Consider the following 21106-nt stretch of genomic DNA (forward strand, 5'->3'; position numbering starts at 1 on the left):
TAGCCATCTGGTCCGATCCTGATTCCTTTTTTTGGCAATTCTATATGGGGACTACTTCGGGTTTTCTCAACCGCCTAATCTAGAGATGCACATTCTCGGAGAGACGCGTGCGCTAGGGTGTTGCGACAGATACGACAAACTACGGTTGTCTACATCTTGGCGCAACACAATTGTGTTGATCGATTATAAATTAATTCTAAACAAATTCTTGACATACTATGACCGCTACACCTTCCAGCATACCACCTGCAGCGCTACGACGTCGAAACTTCGAAATTTCAATACTTCGGAGAGCACTCGAGTGCTCTCTTGGAAATTGAGAGATCGGCAGTTCCACGTCCCGGGTTTCCAATCGTTAGTCCGTTTTCTCCACATGGGTCTGTGACGATTGTTCCAGTTCGAATTTCTTTGTTCCTCGTTCATTACTTGTGAGCAGAGCCTGACAAAGTCATTTTCGACTGACAATTATCAGGTTATAGTGACACTTTGACTCGTCGCCTTTAATTGAAAAGCTTCTGTATCATTTTCGAGCACTTCGTGAGTCACATGACACCCAGTCAAAAGCTCTTGCTGTGATTCTGACAACTGAAGGGCTTGAAATTGATACAACTGCTTTTCAATTGAAAGCGGAGATTATCACCATCACTCTCACATGACGATTCTCAATTGAAAATGACAATGAGCGCTGACGGAGACAGAAGGCTTCCATACAGCACTTCACGCACATATATGGAGAAAATATTTATCGGAACTTGCGTAACATATTTATTGGATGCCATTGCCGTTGTAACTACGGCTTGCGGTATTAGAAAACTACCATCAAACGACGCGATGCGGTGCTAATTTCAATTGAGACGCGGAAGGAAAGAAAAAAAGTCTCTCTCCGTCACTCTCTCCGTCGATTGAAATAGTCATTAGTTTTATTTGAAACGATCCGATGAACAACAGACAGGAAAGAGAGAAAGAAGTGATTCGTTAACAGTAGCCGAAAGGAATCAAGTGAAAATGAAACTGTTCGAATCCAAATGACAGCGCGGGTATATCAGTTTCATTGTTTTGTTTCGAAAATGTAAAGCCCTGCTTGTGAGTGTTGTATGGTGGTGGCTTGTAAGACCTGCGCGCCAACCCCCTGCCTAGTCAGAAGACCATCGTGTGCAACACTGTTTAGAGTCCCACGTTGGCACAAGGACAGTAATCTGCCGCCCCTAACTTGGAGGACAGACGCTCGGAAACTTAAAAGAGCCCTTCTTCCCTGTCAGCATACGACCAAGTTCTCACCAGGGACGGTTACCCGATCTTCCCTTGGTTGCTCGTATCCCAGCTGGCACCTCGTGGAGGTTGGGATAGGAGTGGCTGGATAAGAGGCTAAAGACCACGTGTGGGGTCTATTTTATTCCTGTAGGTGCACTTGGCAGCGATGGTATGCATTATCCAGCCGTTTACCAGACTAAGTTGAATGCGTGCAGAGTTCTCAAATATTTCTGTAAACAGCATACTATCGATCGGCAGTGTCATAGTAAGCATCGTAGTGGAACAAATTATCGGAAGCCGTATTCGAAGGCGCTGTGAATGATTAGGGTGAACCCAGGGCTGGCGAATTGTAATATTGCCAAGTACGCTAAGCACCATCAGCAGGACTCGTCTATGAGAAATATTTCGATCTTTTCGAGCCGTAACTCCACTGAAACAGAATTTGGTGATCAAAAGACGTCACCAAAAGTTGTGCAATGAAGTACCTCATGAAGGACGAAGGATGTATCCTCATGGATCCAAAAATAAACAAGTGTTCGTAGAGAAATAGAACTTTAGATTCCAAATGGAGAAAGAGTGTCTGAAAACACGCATTCTTCCGTAGACGAAAGCTCACAATGGACCTGTGAAGTTTTGGCCTGATTGGTGCCAAATGAAGTACTGCAACAATGATTTCGGGACAACGGGATGGATTTTTGCGAAAAGGATATTAATCCACCCAACTGCCTTCAATTGCGCCCAATTGTAAAATTTTAGGTAACTATCAAAAAGAAGTTGAAGCAGAGTAGAAAGGCGTCTCGAAATGCAACAAAGAAACAAAACAGCCGCTCAGGTTAGCCAACAGAGTTTTCAAAATATGATAACCAATTCAGAATTTTTGTTCGCTGTTTTTCCTTCAAAGCTGAATAAATAACCTTCATTTTGGGAACGTAACATTTGTAGGGGAGGATTGTACAAAACGCACCAGTTAAGCATTTTCGCGATTTACAGCGCTTCAAATCATTTCAAAGCGACATTGAACGTGTAGGATGATTGTAGGGGAGAACCGTACAAGACGCACCAGTTGGGTAAGATGGCCCATGCTATTAATTCCTCAAAATGCTTACACATGTGGCTCTTTATGACAAAATTCTTCGCTTTTCTCATAGAAACCCAGTTTCTCTACAGTTATCATATAAAAAAGTGTGCCATAATGACTGAAATACTCAAAAAACTGTGCAATTGGCTGTGGCTCTGTCCAACATGTAGTTATTCATGAATTTTATTTAAGCTTTTATGACTAACTGACTAGTAAATAATACAAAAAATTATGGTTCCCCTAACCTATACACTTTTGGAGTTTATAATACTATGAGTATTTCAAATTATTTCACTAACTCCCGTTAACTTTTACCTAAAAACAATCAAAATTAAAATTGGGGCAGAATGCACTATGAAGAGCTTGCAGGAGATTGCTTGACAACTTAGGGCATGTTCCATTATTTTTGATTTTACTTTCGAGACTTCAAGCGCTTCTCACTTCGCGTGCTGATTTCTGCTAGTGGCATATTAGCCACCTGCTTTGGAGCATACTGACCTTTGTTGTGGTGCGTTTTGGTCACGGGCTTGTTTGGCGGCAACGGTAATTTTTACCAAAAAAGACATTGAAATCGAGTATTTTATAATAAACTTTGTCATAAACATACAATAAATAGATACTACAATCATCCTACACGTTCAATGTCGCTTTGAAATGATTTGAAGCGCTGTAAATCGCGAAAATGCTTAACTGGTGCGTTTTGTACAATCCTCCCCTAGTATCTATTTATTGTATATTTATGACAAAGTTTATTATAAAATACTCGATTTCAATGTCTTTTTTGGTAAAAATTACCGTTGCCGCCAAACAAGCCCGTGACCAAAACGCACCACAACAAAGGTCAGTATGCTCCAAAGCAGGTGGCTAATATGCCACTAGCAGAAATCAGCACGCGAAGTGAGAAGCGCTTGAAGTCTCGAAAGTAAAATCAAAAATAATGGAACATGCTCTAAGTTATCAAGCAATCTCCTGCACTCCCTTCATAGTGCATTCTGCCCCAATTTTAATTTTGATTGTTTTTAGGTAAAAGTTAACGGGAGTTAGTGAAATAATTTGAAATACTCATAGTATTATAAACTCCAAAAGTGTATGGGTTAGGGGAACCATAGTTTTTTGTATTATTTACTAGTCAGTTAATCATAAAAGCTTAAATAAAATTCATGAATAACTACATGTTGGACAGAGCCACAGCCAATTGCACAGTTTTTTGAGTATTTCAGTCATTATGGCACACTTTTTTATATGATAACTGTAGAGAAACTGGGTTTTTATGAGAAAAGCGAAGAATTTTGTCATAAAGAGCCACATGTGTAAGTATTTTGAGGAATTAATAGCATGGGCCATCTTACCCAACTGGTGCGTCTTGTACGGTTCTCCCCTATTTGTTTTTCTGATGAATGACTCTAGTTTTCTGTAAATGCAGTAGTATCTAGAAATAACGATTCTTCACCCAGTTACGAAATTGGATTCACTCAGTGTACAATTCGAAACAAACCCTTTAAATTTTATTTGTAAAAAATCAATTCCGTCTACCACGTGTAAAATGTGTAAAAATAGAGCGCCCTACATGTATACTATGAGTTTTTTAATATTATCAAGTTAAAAATTTTGGAATACTGGACATTATACTTCAATTCCAAGTTGATATGTCTACAAGCAGTATTTCAAGTGCAAATATAAATTCGTAACCTTGAGTTACTATAAAAATATTGGGAAAAGTTTTTATATTGGACTGTATTATAAACCTACTATTGCACATAGGTTATAACTTATCGATTTACCTATTTATTGTAGATTTTTAACTATTATCAAAAGAACCTGGGCCTGAAACTTAAAAATCAATCTTTGGGGTGGTCATCCGTATCGTCATTTATTACAACTGAAGCTACGAAATAGTACACGTGGGCTCTGCCATTTGCGATAAACATACTTAACATTAATTTTCGAACCAAGTGTATCACAATTTCTTCAATGTCACCAAAACATTTTATCCGATGTAGACAGAATCACTTCAAGCAAATCAATTCCCATAGCTCGGTATAACCACAAATCGTCCGTAATCTATATTTTTATTAATCAATTAAACCACAACGCAGGAGACCACCTCGATTACTCCTGAAAGCAAAAAAATAAGCGATCCCAATCTAAACGTGAAAAAATTGGATGACAATAAAAACCCGAAGGGAAAATCGCTTCCTGCCAGGAGCGCCCGTACTATGACGAGGCATCCTCCGATCGTGTTCGTAATGTAAAACCACATCGCACCACCTAAACCTGAAAAACCACAAAAATCGAGCTCATCATGCAAAAGGGAAACATGAAAGCGAATCCGTCATAGCGGTATACTCCGATCCCCGGTAGCCTCAGACCGACAGACATACAGACAGACCCAGTATGTTCCAGGTCTATCCTTCCCCTTGGCACGCCACTATTGCATTGTAGGAGCTTGATTCCGCTGCGCTGATGTCATCAGCCGTACACAACCGTAGATTTTTCTTCCTTTGAACCGTACGTAAGCAGTAGCGGATAAAATTACAGCCAGCCACCGACCGGCCTCCGTGCTGCTGATGGAATCTTCAGGATTGTTCATCACTGCAGCAATGGCTCGTTTCAAGTAGCGATAACAATCGTTACCTTTTTCCCGCTGATGACACGACATCCCGGCAGGAGTTCAGCAAATTTTCGTAATCATAATTTTGTCGATTGCCGAATTGTTACCTACCGATGCAGCACTCTCTCTTCTGTACCGATTGCAAGTTGTAGGCCGCGCCAACTGTTGCGCAGACAGAAGGATATCGCATTCTGTCTGTTCCCGCAGCAGATTAGAATCTACTGTTTACATCAAAGCGTTCAATGTTCAAATACTTATCGAGCCGCCCATCACCACGCTGCGGATTTTTCAAACGGAGTGGAAAAAGCATGAACTTTGGTTTATCGAAATAGAATGATCTCTGCCAGCGGTGCATGCAGGGACGAACAGTGCATACGATTTACACGAATAATTGGTAAAGTGGATAATCAGTACAGAAAATGTGTATGAGGGAAATTTTAGATTATTATGCTTAACATAATGTATTAATAGCAACCGTTTTATAGATAAAAATAAAATACATTGTAACCGAAAAGTCTTGCAGTCAGTTTATAACAATTTCTACAATTATTATGTTTTCCAACAAGATACTTATCATGCTAATGCAACAGTGATATCTCCACCTAAAGCTCAACAGTATACTTCGTTCATTTTTACGGAAAGCATATCACGTCATACTACAATTTCAAACTATCACCACTGTTTCCTCCTTTCCCCATGGTACGCTCCCGTGATAATCGTGATGGGGGTCATTAAAAGGTTCAGAATCGGGAAGGAATTTTGATTGATGTTTGACTAAGCGAAATAAAATGCGAAATGTGTGTATGTGTTCGAAACGGCAAACAAACGGTTGGGCTCGGTATGTGTGCTCCGTTTGAGCTTAGCCACCACAGGATATAATAATTTTCTATTGCTGTGAGTTTGCTCGTAATTTCTAAAATGTTAAACCATGACCATCGCTAAGGTGAGCTAAGGAAGCCGGAGAGCTGAAGATGCGGTAAAATTATTTCAATTATCTTTCCTCGGTAAACATTTCTATTCTTACCGGGAGTCCAGTATCGAAACGATGACCGTGTGGGATGATCTGGATGCTTGCGTTGATATGAATGGTATTCCGGCAGGTTTTTCCGTAGCATAAAGCTATATATGGCAGTTCTACTAGCACATTCCCAGTGGACAAATCTTTGAAAAATAACTGAACGAACCGGCAGTTAGCAGTACAGAGCTCATTGTAGGTTTGTAGGGTAATTTCATCAAATAATTAAACACGGTGTATGGTTGGGGATGTGCTACGTAGCTTCGTAGCGGTAAGGTTATAGAGTCCGTTTTGGCAAGCGGGTGGTCTTGGATTCGAATCTTAGTAAATCAGACCTTTTCGATTGCCTAAAAACAATGGCATGGGTTTATTTTTAGGGTTCTCAGGCTAGGGGAAGACAAGCACCCCAACACGTAATAGTTATTTTTTCTCTGTGTGGACTCATCACTGCGACCAGAGACATTTGATCTATTCTGCCCATAATTCAAAAATTGGCTAATATGCCGTAGGCATCAAATTGCGGCGGCAATACGTGCGGCGTGCGGCAATATAATAATATAACGAAAATATTATTATTCATGGTAATCTCACAATCCACTTTCCTATTTTTTCTCATCAAATCCAAAATGAAATCTGAATCTTATCTTTATTAATAATACTCCTAATCAAAGAGCTAAATATCATTTTTTTAAATGTAAAGGTTTATGACAGAAGGAAACAGTCACACGTTTTGATCATTGATCATAAATAGAGTCAAGCAAGAACGACAAACAAACAAAAAAGGTTTATTTTTTTATGAAAAACATTAATAACTTTGGGTAGAATTATGATATTCACAATATCAGCATTATAAATTGTTTCTCCTAAAAAGCCGGAAAAGTCGTTCAAAGACAGTTTTGATGTGAAAATTGAAGTAAAATATTAGAGCAAACAATGTGTTTTTTCGATCTAAATCAGTTATTTTCAAAGATAGAGGAAAACTTTTTTCTACAAAGGTACTTAAAACTGACGGAACTATAACGTTGTAAAACAACTTTTTTTTTCTATCTACAAAGATAAAAAAAGTTAGATACTTGATTTCATCGAAAATTTATGTCACGCTAATTTTTGATAATTCTATAATAAGCGCTTTATCATATGTGACAACTCTGTAGAAGAAAGATTTTCTCTAGAATATTGCTATCGAGCCTTAGATTCGAATTCCCCCTAAATTGGCCTTCTTCTCCAGCACAGACGACGCTTAAGTATTCGAACAATTTGACTTTATGGCCGATAGTTGTTGTTTCAATTGCTCTAGTCCACAAAGACATGCCTACCGGAAGTTTAACTCTCAGTCACTTATAAAAGCTAGTATGCAGAAATTTAGTCTTCATTGAATAACCGAATACTACAGCATGAGGACGGTTGACTCTTAATGGAAACTGGCTCTACATGCCAGCAGCAGTTTATTCAGGCGCAAGGCTGAGCAGAAAACTCATTCGATCGGTGCGTTCGACAGCAGACGAACCAACTGGCGGCCGCAGCACTGCACAGCATCGCTGAACTTGTCCTTGTCCTTGTTATAATGTAAATAATTTTGTACTGATCGGGTTTCGTCGGGTTTGCCATTTGACCACTGCTAATTGCCCATGAGAGTGCCTGTAGCGTTCGTGTATGATCGCATTGTCTTGTTTAATTGCTTGTAGTGTGTTCGGAACGGAGAGTAACAAAAAAACTAGAATCATTCCATGTAATCGGTGAATGACAATCCAAAATCAACGCTTCTGTTCAAGGTTACCAATCTATTGGGCTGATACAAATTTCGAATTCTTGTTGTGTCCAAGAGAATCAAAATTTAAGGGGGGGGGGAGGTTTTGATAAATAAATAACACCGAGAAGATGATGTTTGTAACTTACATTCAAACGAATGTAAAAAAAAAACGCTTTATCATTATTATTAATTATGTGCTTGTCTTTTGACAACACTATTACCGCCAATAGACTTGTTTGTTGCTAATTTGAGAATATACGCTGTCGAAAAACCATTGAGCTTTTTTCTTCCTTTTCCAATTTTCACTGTTAAGTTCAAAGAGAATTAGGTCGTGTCTTATAAACAACCTTTTCAGCTGTTTTTTAGATAGACAATTTTGTAGCCTAAAACTCTACTGAAAAACCGAAAGTGGGCACTCTTGAGGAAAATAAGTTTTTCTAACAAAAATTTTTTCAAGCGACATGAATGGTAGTTGATTTTTTTATAAGTCGTTGTTGACTATTTATAACGCATTCTCAGACGGTTTTTCTATACAACAAACGGTTTCTGAGCAACAATGCTTTACAAAAAAAACTTACTAAAACGCATACGTCCTCTCTATAAATAACTCATGGATCTAAATAATTTCTCCATCTGTGGAAAACACTCAGTTCGCTAAGTAAATGGGTGTGCAAAGGTTCATTCAAATATAAATATGGTCGACCTGTGATTATTCGCTTGATGGTTACTTTCCCTAGCACAGTCGACAGGACTATAAACCTAGTCAACCGGGAATGCACTCCTTGGGCTATATAAGAGCGTGCTTCTGTTCAAATTAATCAGTTTATTAGTGGATGGCCACAAGAACGGTCCAAACTAAACAGCAGCGGATACCAGCAGCGAGTACCAGCAGCGAGTACCAGCAGCGGGTACCAGCAGCAGTAGCTGCATTCTTGCCGCATTGTATTAAACAACAAATAGTTCTTTTGAGGATGTATTGAATATTTAATTTGATGAGTTCATAGTTCCTCGTACATTAATTACACTTTATTCATAACTCAACAGCAGCGGTAGTGGCATCGGCAGACTTTGTGTGTCGGCGTTCGGCTCAAATCATTTTATTATCAAATGATGAGATGGACGGGCCCTCCAGTAAAACTCTGCTTGCTGTCAAATTTTTAGTTAGATAACAGAAAAACTGTGTGCAAAACCGCGACTGCAAGAATATTCATATAAGCTGGTATTTGACCATCTTTGGTTATTTTCCAGAAACATTTTTTCCAGTGAGTTCGAGTCTAGAACTCTAGTTAATATCCCGCATTCGAGGCAAAAGTTTGCAAAATATTAACAATGTGTTTGTTACTATTCTTGATGAAGTTAATCATTTTCGCTGATTCTGCACCGACTCTTTCTAGCTCCGGTTTCCAGGAGATATGTTCCGAGGGATTTCATGAACAGTTGAACAAAATTTTACAATTATTGGTTCAAAGTTCATAAAATTACCTCCACAGGCCGTTTTTATGGTGTTGGGTGCTTTGGTGATGTGCCCCGGAAATGAACCTTCCGAAACAGATACATATCATAATATACTTGAATCTAAACCGGGATGATGCCTAGAGACCCGAAGATGACGCCAGACGCCATTTTAGTTTCCAAAATGGCGACTTTCGGTCTCTGAAAAACACAATAAATGGTCGAATACCAGCAAATAATAACGATCCCAGACGCCATTTTGAATTCCAAGATAGTGACTTCCGGTTTCCGGAAAGCATCCAAAATTGGCCAAATACCAATTTTTTTTTTCTCACGGTTACAGAAACTTAGTGTATACTTTTGCCTCACGGTTTATACGTACTTTCGCCCCACAATGAGTTTCCCAACTGGTTTGATTTTTGTAACAAACACTAAAATATTTTCAGCAGAACAAATGCACCCTATAAACCACAATTGTACAAGAGTTTTAAGGTTCTGGTGTTTTCGATTTTCTGTAGTTTCCCAAACTAAGAAACTACTCTATAACTTATGGTTACTTCTTTTAACGAAATTGGTAAGATGACAGTAGAAATCCTTAGAGAAAATTTTGAGCACTTGCTAAAAGAGGACTGGTTATTTAAACATCTCAAACAACCTGTATATTTTTTTCGGTACATTGACTCTCTCTACAATAGGCAGTATTTTAATGCGTTCAAACGACAGTCGAATATAAAAAACTTGCGATTCCCATGAATAAATATCAGAACAGAAAAAGTTTGATCGGAGCCATTCAATTTGAACGCTACATCACTTTATATACTTGAATCTTAACCTGAGTGGAGTTGAGAAACTAATTCATCTAATTGGGCTCATTAAGGCTCGGTAAAATAATATCGTGGCACAGAGATTCCATACTTCGTTTCACCGAGTATGGAGATAAATGAAATAGTTTAAAGTAGTTTAGAGTTCCACTTCGCCCTTATCTATGTATGTGGCCAGAAGAGTTTAGAGTCGCAAAACGTTGAGTGACCTCAATTTCACTAATTCCCAATACGACAGTCGGTTCGGCGACCACTTGATCCTCGTGTGAATCCGCTTTATTAGTGGATTCCGCCAGATACCGTACACCTAAGATGCAACGTTGGCGCTAGGGTTGAAAGTGCTAACGGATGGTTTATGTTTTGTCACTTCTAAGAATTCTGGAGATTTAGTGCAAATAAAAACATCATCATCTCATCGTCGTCGGTTGGGATGCCCCGAGCTAGTCCATGAAGCGCAAACAGAACACATATCGCACTCCTTGATGTCCTCGTGCAGCAAAGGTACGGCAGAAGTGGTAGTCCTTCCTTCTATGTTTGCACATGCTCTAATACCTTGTGGCTGTTTTTTCTCATTTTTTTCGTGTGTGTGTGCTTATTTTATATTGCTGATTCCAGCTGGGACCTGCCCGAAACCATCGGGTTCAACGATAGCGGAAGCGGGGAATCTCTCATATGGGTGACGAAAAAGGATTTGCATCTCTTCCAACCATATGACCACACGGTTCGCTCGTCTGTGAATGTGTTTGTATGCACTTCGCCCACAGCTTTTGCACTTATTCGCGAAGCCAAGGCTGCTAAGGGCGTTTGCTAGAGCTGTCAGAGCTCTGTAATTCGTATCATGCATGAATCATGCGGGAGACGTGAGTGCACATTGCACCATCTATTGCTAGCCGTTAGTTGGCAAAAGCGAGTTGGCAATGTTGTGTACCTCGGTTGGTCGGTTGGTTGTTCAGGCAGATACATTTTCAAGTGAGATCATATCCTTGCGGGGATGAAAATATTTCCAGAGCTTAGAATTGCGCCAGTGCTTTTGACGTGAATATTTTATGAGGTTATTATATCGCTCTATTGCACGCTGGTTTCGTAATGAAACCGTGCATGTTACGGATTTCAAGAGCTGCTACTCCAAGTCCGTTGTACGGAAACCGATTCAAAATTTTAAACTGTTGTGTGTGTATGTGTAGTGTGCATCGTTACATTTCCAACCCGATGGGATTATAAACGTTGATATGCATTTTTGATCTGTTTATCTCTACCACATTTATGGTAAAACTGCAAAGCACATATTATTTAAAACTCAAATAACACTTCAAATTATGAATAAATTTTTTAAACCGTTTAATATGCTACTAAAAAAATAAGTTTTGAATGATGGAGCAGTTTTTTCTGCTCCTTAAAAACAGTATCCAATTATATAAAGGATTTGTAATTTGCTAGCACAATCAATTTGCTTTTACGAGGGTCTAGTGTTATGTCACACATCTCAGCACTTCAAAACTAGACACTCGCTACGCTATCCAACAACACCGGTTTGTAGAAAATAAAACTAACAATATGAACCAGTTATTATTTGTTAAAATGGCAAAAAATGCTTTCCTCATTATTGTAAGCCGATAGATCCATTTATTTTGCCAAGGATTACCTAAAGCCAGCAGTTCCAAAAAACACAATTCGAACAAAGACTCGAGACGAGGAAAGCAAGAAAAATTGCAGTAGCAAGTTTATTTAGCCAAATAAGAAAATGAACGGCAAATGGATAGCACAAACAGAAATTATTTTATTTCTCCTTGGTCTTGTGGCAGAACACATAAAAAAATAACACCGCTGAAGCGAAAAATAACATCAGAATCGCTGCTGTTGCCGTTGCTATCGCCCGGGCTGGGATCAGAGCGATGATGCTTGTTTTGGAAACTTCGACCCGATCTCGAACGGGACGGAACGAAAGGACCTCGCATTACTCAGGTGGCCGAAAAAGGAAACAAATCTGCGCAGTTTAGCACAAACAGACGGGAAAGATGAAGAAAATCACAATTTTCTACGCTGGAGGGCTTCCTGCTCTTTCTGCAGCAATCCGCTTTTGTGCTACAAGGCACTCACTGTGCAGCTGAGCTTTTACGACAAACGGTCCTGTACCGGACCCACACACAGCAGGTATGAAAATGCACACCTGTAAGCAAAAATTTTAATTGATTTTTGGAAACCGATTATCGCTGACGAAACCATGAAGGGTGGCCGAGCGCAGGATGAATAAATCCACCGCACGCATATTGTCATGTGAAAATCAATTATCGCCAAAGCCAGCAGCGGTAAAGCTGTTCAATTAAAAGTTGGAAAATGAATGGATTTTTCTTTGTTTTAAAAAGTTGACAATTTCTGATCGCAGCAAGAAGTTCGCACTGAAATACAAAACTGTCTATAAACTATTATTTATTTTATGTCAAAGATGAATTGTAAACGCTAAAATAAGGTCTAACATTGAGACTAATAATGCAACTCAACCAGAACGCTTCTAATTGAAATTAAAATTTACGAGCTAGTTAGTTAACTATTGAAAACAACAAACGTAAAAGTTAGTAAAGAATACTCTATTTTGAATCTTCATGCTAAATAAGATGGTGTCAGTTTATGTAAACAGCGACACTTATCTATGGTATATTTGATACCACTTATACTTTTTAAACGGCTATTTTTCCGAAATGAAGCAATCACCAAAGACACTTTTTAAGTCAGATACTTTCAAAACTCTTAGGGAATAAACAAATACATTTTAGCTATGTTTTTGCAAAGTTGGTTTATCCAACCTGCTCTACTAGACTTAATGACCGCACCTTGGACTCAACACCGTCCATCAAATTCTGTGCAACACCTGCGCCATCTTTCTGATACACTTTCTTCAGATCCAAGTCGTTTTTCAAGACCTTCCCTGTTTTCCGGTGCTTGACCTTTATAATAACCCAGAATTTTTTTGTTGGACGGAGTTTTGGCAAGTTTCGCGGAATTACCTTCTTTGGCACAGAAACGACATCATTGGCTTAGTACAATTTCATCGCCGGTTTCGCGTAATGACATGGTGCTAGATCTGACCAAAATAGAGTGTCACCTTTGTGGGAATGGAGAATTTATATATTTGTCCTTTGATGGTGTCGCTATGTACGGCTTGTTGAATTTGCCGCACCGATCGTTTGAACTTCCTTGAACGATTTTCCACCTGTGGGACTGGCCTGGGTTTTCCACGACCGTGCGCATAATTTTTTGTCGAACTCTTCTGTTTGAAAGCCATCTAGATGACCACTCAACAGATTGTGACGGAGTTTCGCATATGTAAACATTACACTTTAAACTAGATTTCAATGGTCACCCATGCGCATGCAATATGCATGCATGTTCATGCTGTTTCTTACGATGACTTTCAAGCCAACTTAACTGAAATGCTGACAGCACCCTCTAAGAATTTAATGAAACTTTGTGGTTGTATAGGCCTTACTAAATGAAGCAACATTCTATACTTTTTTGAAATTTTATCAAGGCAAACATTCGAAAGAGTCAAGAGCTTTTAATGATTTTATCATAAAGGATATACACTGGGATCTTTTTTTTGCGGGTTATACATACATTTTATCATACACGGCTTTTTTACGCGATTTTTCATAAGAACGCGGATTATCTTGAGGCGGTTTCAAATAAGTTTAGTTTAAGTAAACCTAATAAAAAGTAGAAAAAGTGAAATAAAGTGAAATTTCAATCGTATGGTTCATGAAAGTTATTTTTTTTGCTTTTTAATCTAATCAGTGTATATTTTTAATATATTCGTTCCAAAATTTCTATTATTTGTTGATTCGAAAAATACAAAAAAAAACATTCATAATTATATACCAATACGAATCCAGGTCGTTGCGATGAACTTTCGAATAAGGAACAAATGCTAAAGTTTAGGAATATAGCAAAATCATTAGGAAAAAATAGCCCTGATTTTCAACGAATTTTCATTTTAGATGCACTATAAACGCATTTTGTATATTTTATTTGCAGTTTCATTTAATTTTTCAAGCAAAAAATTACTTACGCAATATTTTATTTAATTGGAGATATTTATTGAATACAGTTTTTTACGCGAGTTATTCAAATTACGTGGTTTTTTCATACGCGCATTTTTTCAACGCGGTACAATTAACTGCGCAGAAAAGTCTCCAGTGTATTTAAGTAATGACGAGAAATAAAAAATTATCAACGGGAAATTTTAAAAGAACTGTCTGAATTTTCAATAAAACTGGTCAAAAAATAAATTTGGGTCATCTCTGATCTTTTTATAATTGAGCTTATTGATAGAAGATTTAGTTGACCTAAACACTTTTGAAAAAAGTATTTCTAGAAACTTTCCATGAATTCCATGAATAGTTAGCTGTTGCGAAGAGTTTCAGTCGAATAAATTATAATAAATTGTTATTTTTTTTATTTCAGGCATTATCGAAAGTTTATGAGACGCATGGATCTTCGGAAGCAAATAGTTGAAGAGGTTGTTTATAAGACACGACCGCAAGGTTAACATAGAATTAATACAACCTGTCTTATGGCTTGGGAATACGATCGATATGATCTTATGTTGGCCCTAATGAAAGAAAGACGAAAAATGCTCTGATGCGCTCCAGCAGTTATGAAATACTTAGTAGCTGATGAAGTTCTGAAAATAATAGGAAATGCTGCCTCAATAACAACAGTACTAGAATCATTATTATTTACAGAATGATATTCATTCCACACGTCAGGCAAATGGTAATTTGCAATGGCAAGGAATTGAACCAAATTGACCACCAATGACGCTTCTAAGCGTCTCAAAGTCATTTGACTGTGAAGAGAAGTTTAAATTTAAAACACCATGCCATGTCGCACTAATATCTGCCACTGGTCTGCTTGAGTGGATCAAGTCAGTTTCCAGTAAACCATCCTCATTCTATAGGAGCCGTTTATACAATGTAGACTAAATTTATGAATGCTTAGTTTTATACCAGTATGGTTTATATATGGTGTGGAAGAAGTGTATGTGAAATCGTGTAAGCGAATTTTTCATTTCTCTTATGGAGATAATGCATAGCTTTTTATATTTTTACTTATTTCACAAATAATTTTTATAAAATCATTTCCAGAATAATCCAGGGAAAAGCACTGTTCACACTTTTCTTATTTTTGTCGAATTTTGATACAAATTAGCTGTTTTTTTGTGATAAACAATGTACTTTAACCGCAAGATTATACTACAAAAGATCAAAATAATGGTCGCAGTGGTCCAAATCTTACAAAAAAAAAACCGCAAGATTATCTTGATTATAATTATCTTTTTTTTTTAAGAAACTGAATCAATACATCAAACTTTCGTATATAACAAATGTTTAAAACATTTTTAGAAAGTGTTTGTATTATGTTATTTTATTTATTTTATGTAATTAATGAAATGCTGATTTTTTAATAATTTTTTTTTTATTTTTGAGTTTTTTCTTGTGAAGTTTGAATTTTTGCCCTTTTTTTCTGGATAACCTTTTGCATATGCTTCACACGAATGTTGATTAAGGTAGTAACATCTTTTTTTTGCAATTTGGTCCAACATGTTATGAAATTTTTTATTAGGAACTTTCTATTTCAAGCAGTAAATGTGAAGCTGACGATTGAAAAATGTACTAACTGGGGAAATAGTTAATTAGAAATTTACGAAATATAGTCTAGCAAGTGGGGCTTGAACTCACAACTTCTATTCTCCGGTCAGATGCGTTACCGATTACACCACCACAAGACGTATTAGTCGGCCTCGCCAAATAGCTATTTTGCATCGCTTGCACACTTGATCGATCTCTTACTGATGCAGTAAACCCCACTGTGACGTGCAAGTTACGAAACAACAGCCAGCCACCCAACAATACTCTCTACTGAGTAAATGATGACGTGCGATAAAGTATTCACTGTCATGAAAGGATTTTCAGTTTCAAATTTCAAATCTTTGAATTTTCAACTCCCAACGAACGAGCTGAGAATGGAAGAGACATTCAGCTCCAATCAGTTGACAGTGATTGTTGGTCAGCAGCATTTCTGTGATTTCGCACACGGTATGTTGTTTTAGCGATGTTTATACGGTTGAGCATGTAGATGCTTACATAGTTCATCGAATTCATGCAATGAATTGGCTCAAATAATTCCGGTATTAAATCAGACATCTCGTTTCTTTCAAGGAACGAACTTTCATTAAAAAAATGACAGCGCCGACGCCGAAAAGTGTCGAAAATTTGCAGTTATAAAACCAATATTTTTTCCAAAACATTTTTTTAGACGGCGTAATAGATTGAGTTAATTAAAGAATTATTTGTAAGAGATTTTAAATATTTTTTCTCTATATTTCCATACTTTTGTATTTCATAAATCTAACATGGGTGTCCGGAATAAAATTCCATCATTTCTAGAAGGCTGCAACTCCCTAATGGGTATTTTGTATTGAAATTTTGAGTAAAACTAGATCAGTATGTACTGTTTACACTGTGTAAGTTTCACAAGCTGATGTGCAATCGGTAATTTTGCGCACGCACCTCGTAAATCCGGATCTCACTCATCGTGCCGTCATCAGGAAGATGGGAATTGTACATTATACGAGAAGTCGTGTTTTAAACAGGTACAATGAACGTTTTACCATTGACCGAAAGAAAAATAAATGGCCAAATGGAAGAAATCCGAGCAGTTTCGTTGACGATATACCGAAAAAACTAAATTTAGGCAAAAGTTTCGTCCATTTTGCAAAAAACGTGAACAAGGACAAAACCCAACAGTTACCGTATCGTAATAAACGGAAGAATACGGTGGCAAAATCACTTGAATGAAAGCTCTATACCCAGATGCCAAAATACTCGTTATAGATGATGAGACGTATGTGAAATCAGACTTCCCAACGACGGCCGGCTCTTCTCAGACATTACAAACGTACGCTACAATCACGGTGCGGATATTGGTTCGGACCACTACCTAGTTGCGGTATCTTTGCGCTCAAAACTGTAGACCGTATACCACGCGCGACATCGTTGAACCCCGCAGCCCAATACTAGGAGTGGAAGCACCGTGTGGCAAAAACGACTAATATGACAGGGAGTGCGAGGCAGCGGTGAATGAGAAGAACCAGATCTGGGCGATATACCTGGGCAGATCAACGAGAGAGAACAAGGCCAATTACAAACGGGCACGGAACGACATGACGACGACTCTCAGACGAAAGAAGCGCCAGCAAGAGGATCGTGAACATGAGAAGCTGGAACAGCTGTACCGTGCCAGTGATACGCGAAAGTTAATATAATAAGGTAAACCAGTCTCGCAGAGCCTATGTGCCGCAAACCGACATGTGTAGCGACGCGGAGTATTTCGATGGACACTTGAATATCGATACAATAAACAAAAGAGGAATAGGAACTGACCTAGGAGCACCAGCAGCAGATGACCGAGTACCAGCCTTCGATGATTTTGAAGTTTTTTGTGAGATCGGGAAGCTGAAGAACAACAGAGCCGCAGGCAAAGACGGAGGAAACTTACGCCTGACTGAAAGCCGAAGCCGAACGAATCGGACTGCGTATAAATGCGTAGAAAACGAAATACATGTGAGCGAAAGGCTCCAAAGAAAACAACATCAGCCTCCCAACTCAAGTCTCTGTAGACGACGATGAGCTTGATGTGGTCGACGAGTTCGTGTATTTGGAGTCACCGGTGACCGCCGACAATAACATCAGCAAGAGGATCCAGATACTTATCCAGGCTTTTTAACTTCGGAAGACACTTTGATCGAGTCGAATGCGACGAGGCACGAAGTTGACGCTGTACAAAACCCTGAAAAGACCGGTAGTCGTCTACGGAATCGAGACAACAACGTTTCTCGCGGAGGTCCTTAACGCTCTTGGAGTTTTCCAACGGAAGGTCCTGCGGATTATCTACGGTGAAATACAGCCGGACGACGGAGAATGGCGGCGGTACATGAAACACGAGCTGCACGCGCTACTTGTATAGAACCCTATTGCACACCTGTTGAAAGTCAAAAGGTTGCGGTGGGCCGGTCACATCGTAAGGATGTCTTCACCAACCCTGTCGGCACCAGAAATAGAGGGGCGCAGGTGCACGATAGTTCGACCAGATTGAAAGAGACTTGCGGGTGATGAGACCTTGGCAACTGATAAACACAGCCCAAAAGTTTTCCAATTGGGTCCTAAGGCTATACCAGTTTTTATATGTAATTTGAAAAAAATGCGTCTCCCGAACAACGCGTGATTTTAAAAAATGTTTATCGTTGTCCTTCGATTTCTAAATGGAAAATTAAAAAAAAATCTAGAAATGTGTTAAATAGCAGTTCGCCCATGTTATTTTTATCACGTTTACTTAAAAAATTAAACTCTTTCAGCTGATACATAAAAATCAGTAAACCGTGAAAAACTGTAGGACCCAATTGAAAGCGATGTAGAAATAGAAAATGTCAAAATTTACCAAAAATTACCGAAAATTATATAGTTTGTCAAGCAATTTGGTCGTGTGGAAAGCAGAGCAAATTACTCGTGACTTTCGGGACGGTCAATGGGCAGTAGAGTGGCCATATTTTCGTGATCATTTTTTGTTTATTTTTAAGCGGGAAATCACCGGGGCTTAAATACCACAAGCGATTTTTCATCTTTCCAGTTACAGCGTCTGAAATGACTATCAATTTCGGCATATACGAAAGAATCACGTAGAACATTCGTAACTTGATTAATACATTGGATAGCATTCGTACATCCGAAAAACACCTGAATGTGACCATAAAAGGGACATGTCTCGAATGCAATATATGATCTATGATCAAAGCAAATATTTTTTCAGGCATTAAATGTTTTTTTGCCATGAATTTTACGTGTGATAAGTGAAAAAGAGTGGCTTCACAACCAAGAAATGTGAATGCTAACTCCAAGCGCTCTTTATAATCGCCGCGAACTTGATTGCATAAAATGGCTTGATTTGATTGCAATGTTCATCGAACAATTTCGAGCGAACTTTTGGATCATTGAAGCTGTGAATGAGTTGATTGGCTGTGAATGAGTTGATTTCGTTTGATGCTCTTGTAAAACGGTTGAAGAAAGGTGTTTATTCGATGTTTTTGCCCTGTAATTGGGTAATCGCTCTTATATTCGTCTCATCACGCTTTTTTTTATCAATTCATCCTCAAACTTTACTATATTTTCAACGTAAAACTTTCAACCACTTGACAGAATCGAAAAGCAAATAGATTTACTTTCAAAATTTGTAGAAATTTAACGGTAAAAGGGACAAATGAGCGAAATAAGATGAATATAGGTGCACCTGGCTGTTGAAATAAATAATGGAGCGATTATCCTATATTTTGTATAAAAGATCATAGATATGAAGAGAACAAGAACTATTGATTAGTTTTCGAAACATTCCCATTCACTAGCGTATTATGAACTTCTTGGGCGATTTTTGTGCCGGAGCTTGAATCAATTTTAAGCGCGCCCAAGAACTTTGCTGTTCCATCGTAACTCAGAAGAATTGCAATTCGGTCAACATGAGATCTACCGACTATATTTGATAAAATTCACTATCCTAGTTAATTTGGATCACTAGTGCTGAACTGTTTCAAAGAATAATAATGATAATACTAAAACTAACATTAAATCCATACAAAAAGTTCTTAATAATTTTGCTTCAATCCGATTGTGTCGGTTCACTTCACGCAGTTGCTGCAATGAAGTACGATTAAGGATATAACCACTGAATGGCAGCTTCAAATTCTCTAACGAATATAAGAGGTCATTCATTTATTACGTAACGTACTTAGAAAAAGGGTATATTCCCCCCCTGCAAAATTGCGTTATTCAGGGATGCGAGGTATTCAAAATGGCTAAATTTAGCGTTACGTAATATGTGAATGTCCCTAATGATATGGTTTTATAATTGAAAAATTAAAAAGTATTTCGATGCAAAATATACAACTATTTCAGGAAACACAGATAAAAAACTTCAAAAAGAAATAGAAAAAACAGCCGTTCTTATGGGAATCTACTATTTTAAATATAAGCGTTTTGTGGGTCCATTAAATTAACTCGGATCAACTTTAAATTTTCATGGCTTATTTTTGGACCAAAAAAGGAAACTTTTTCCGCCCGGCGCTCATCGAAATCGCATGATGTTACAAAAATGGCCACTCTAATGGGCAGCCTTGAGGAATGCCACCAAAAGCATCTACTTTGACTGTCGATATCACACTGAGGTTCTAGGCTCTTCTGGCCGGATTTCTCGAAACATGTTCAGGAGTGGTACAGGGATAAGAACGTTAATTGCGTGCCAAAGAATCTCAATCTCCCGAACACCGTAAATGCGGCCAATTGAGAAGTACTGGACCATAATGAAGCAGACACTTAGGCAGCATTCTGAGGAAGTGAAATCGAAGCAAGACGTGAAGAAAACTTGAGTTCCCGCAAAGAAAAAGTTGGTCTGAACTTTGTAGAAGATCTTATAAGTATTGTATTGAATAAAAGAAATATGGCAAAACTAGAATAACATGTTTGACTTTTTTCTCGTGATCCATTTCGATTCAGTACACTCCTCGTTTGAAGATTGTTATTACAAACGAACAAAACCAACATCTGTGTTCTGTAGATTGTATTGAAGTTGATTTTTTCTAATTGTTGAGGCAAACGGCGTGCAACGTAACTTGAGTTTACTTTGTTCTAGGACGACGAATTTTAGCTTTTTATAAGAGTTTATTCAACGGTTGTTCGCAGAGTTTTTTTGAAAACATCGATTTTTTTGCAAAATAGGAAAAAATCGAATCGAAATAAATGGATTTAACGAGAAGAACGTGAATAGAGTGCCTTTCTACTACGAAAAATGAAGAAAACTATCCTAAACCTTTTAAAGCGTCATATTCCAAGCTTTTATTGAAATTATTCATGAAAAACTTAAATGTTCTCTCTTTTTTTACTTTTGTTATACTTAACAAAGGTTATAAAATCGGTCGAAAAACGCAAATAGATCCAAGGCCCGGAGGGCCGAACCGTATATACCATTCGACTCAGCTCGACGAACTGAGCAATGTCTGTTCGTGTGTATGTGTGTGTGTGTATGTGTG

Source organism: Wyeomyia smithii, chromosome 3, assembly GCF_029784165.1.
Source record: "Wyeomyia smithii strain HCP4-BCI-WySm-NY-G18 chromosome 3, ASM2978416v1, whole genome shotgun sequence".
Classification (NCBI taxonomy): Eukaryota; Metazoa; Arthropoda; class Insecta; order Diptera; family Culicidae; genus Wyeomyia; species Wyeomyia smithii.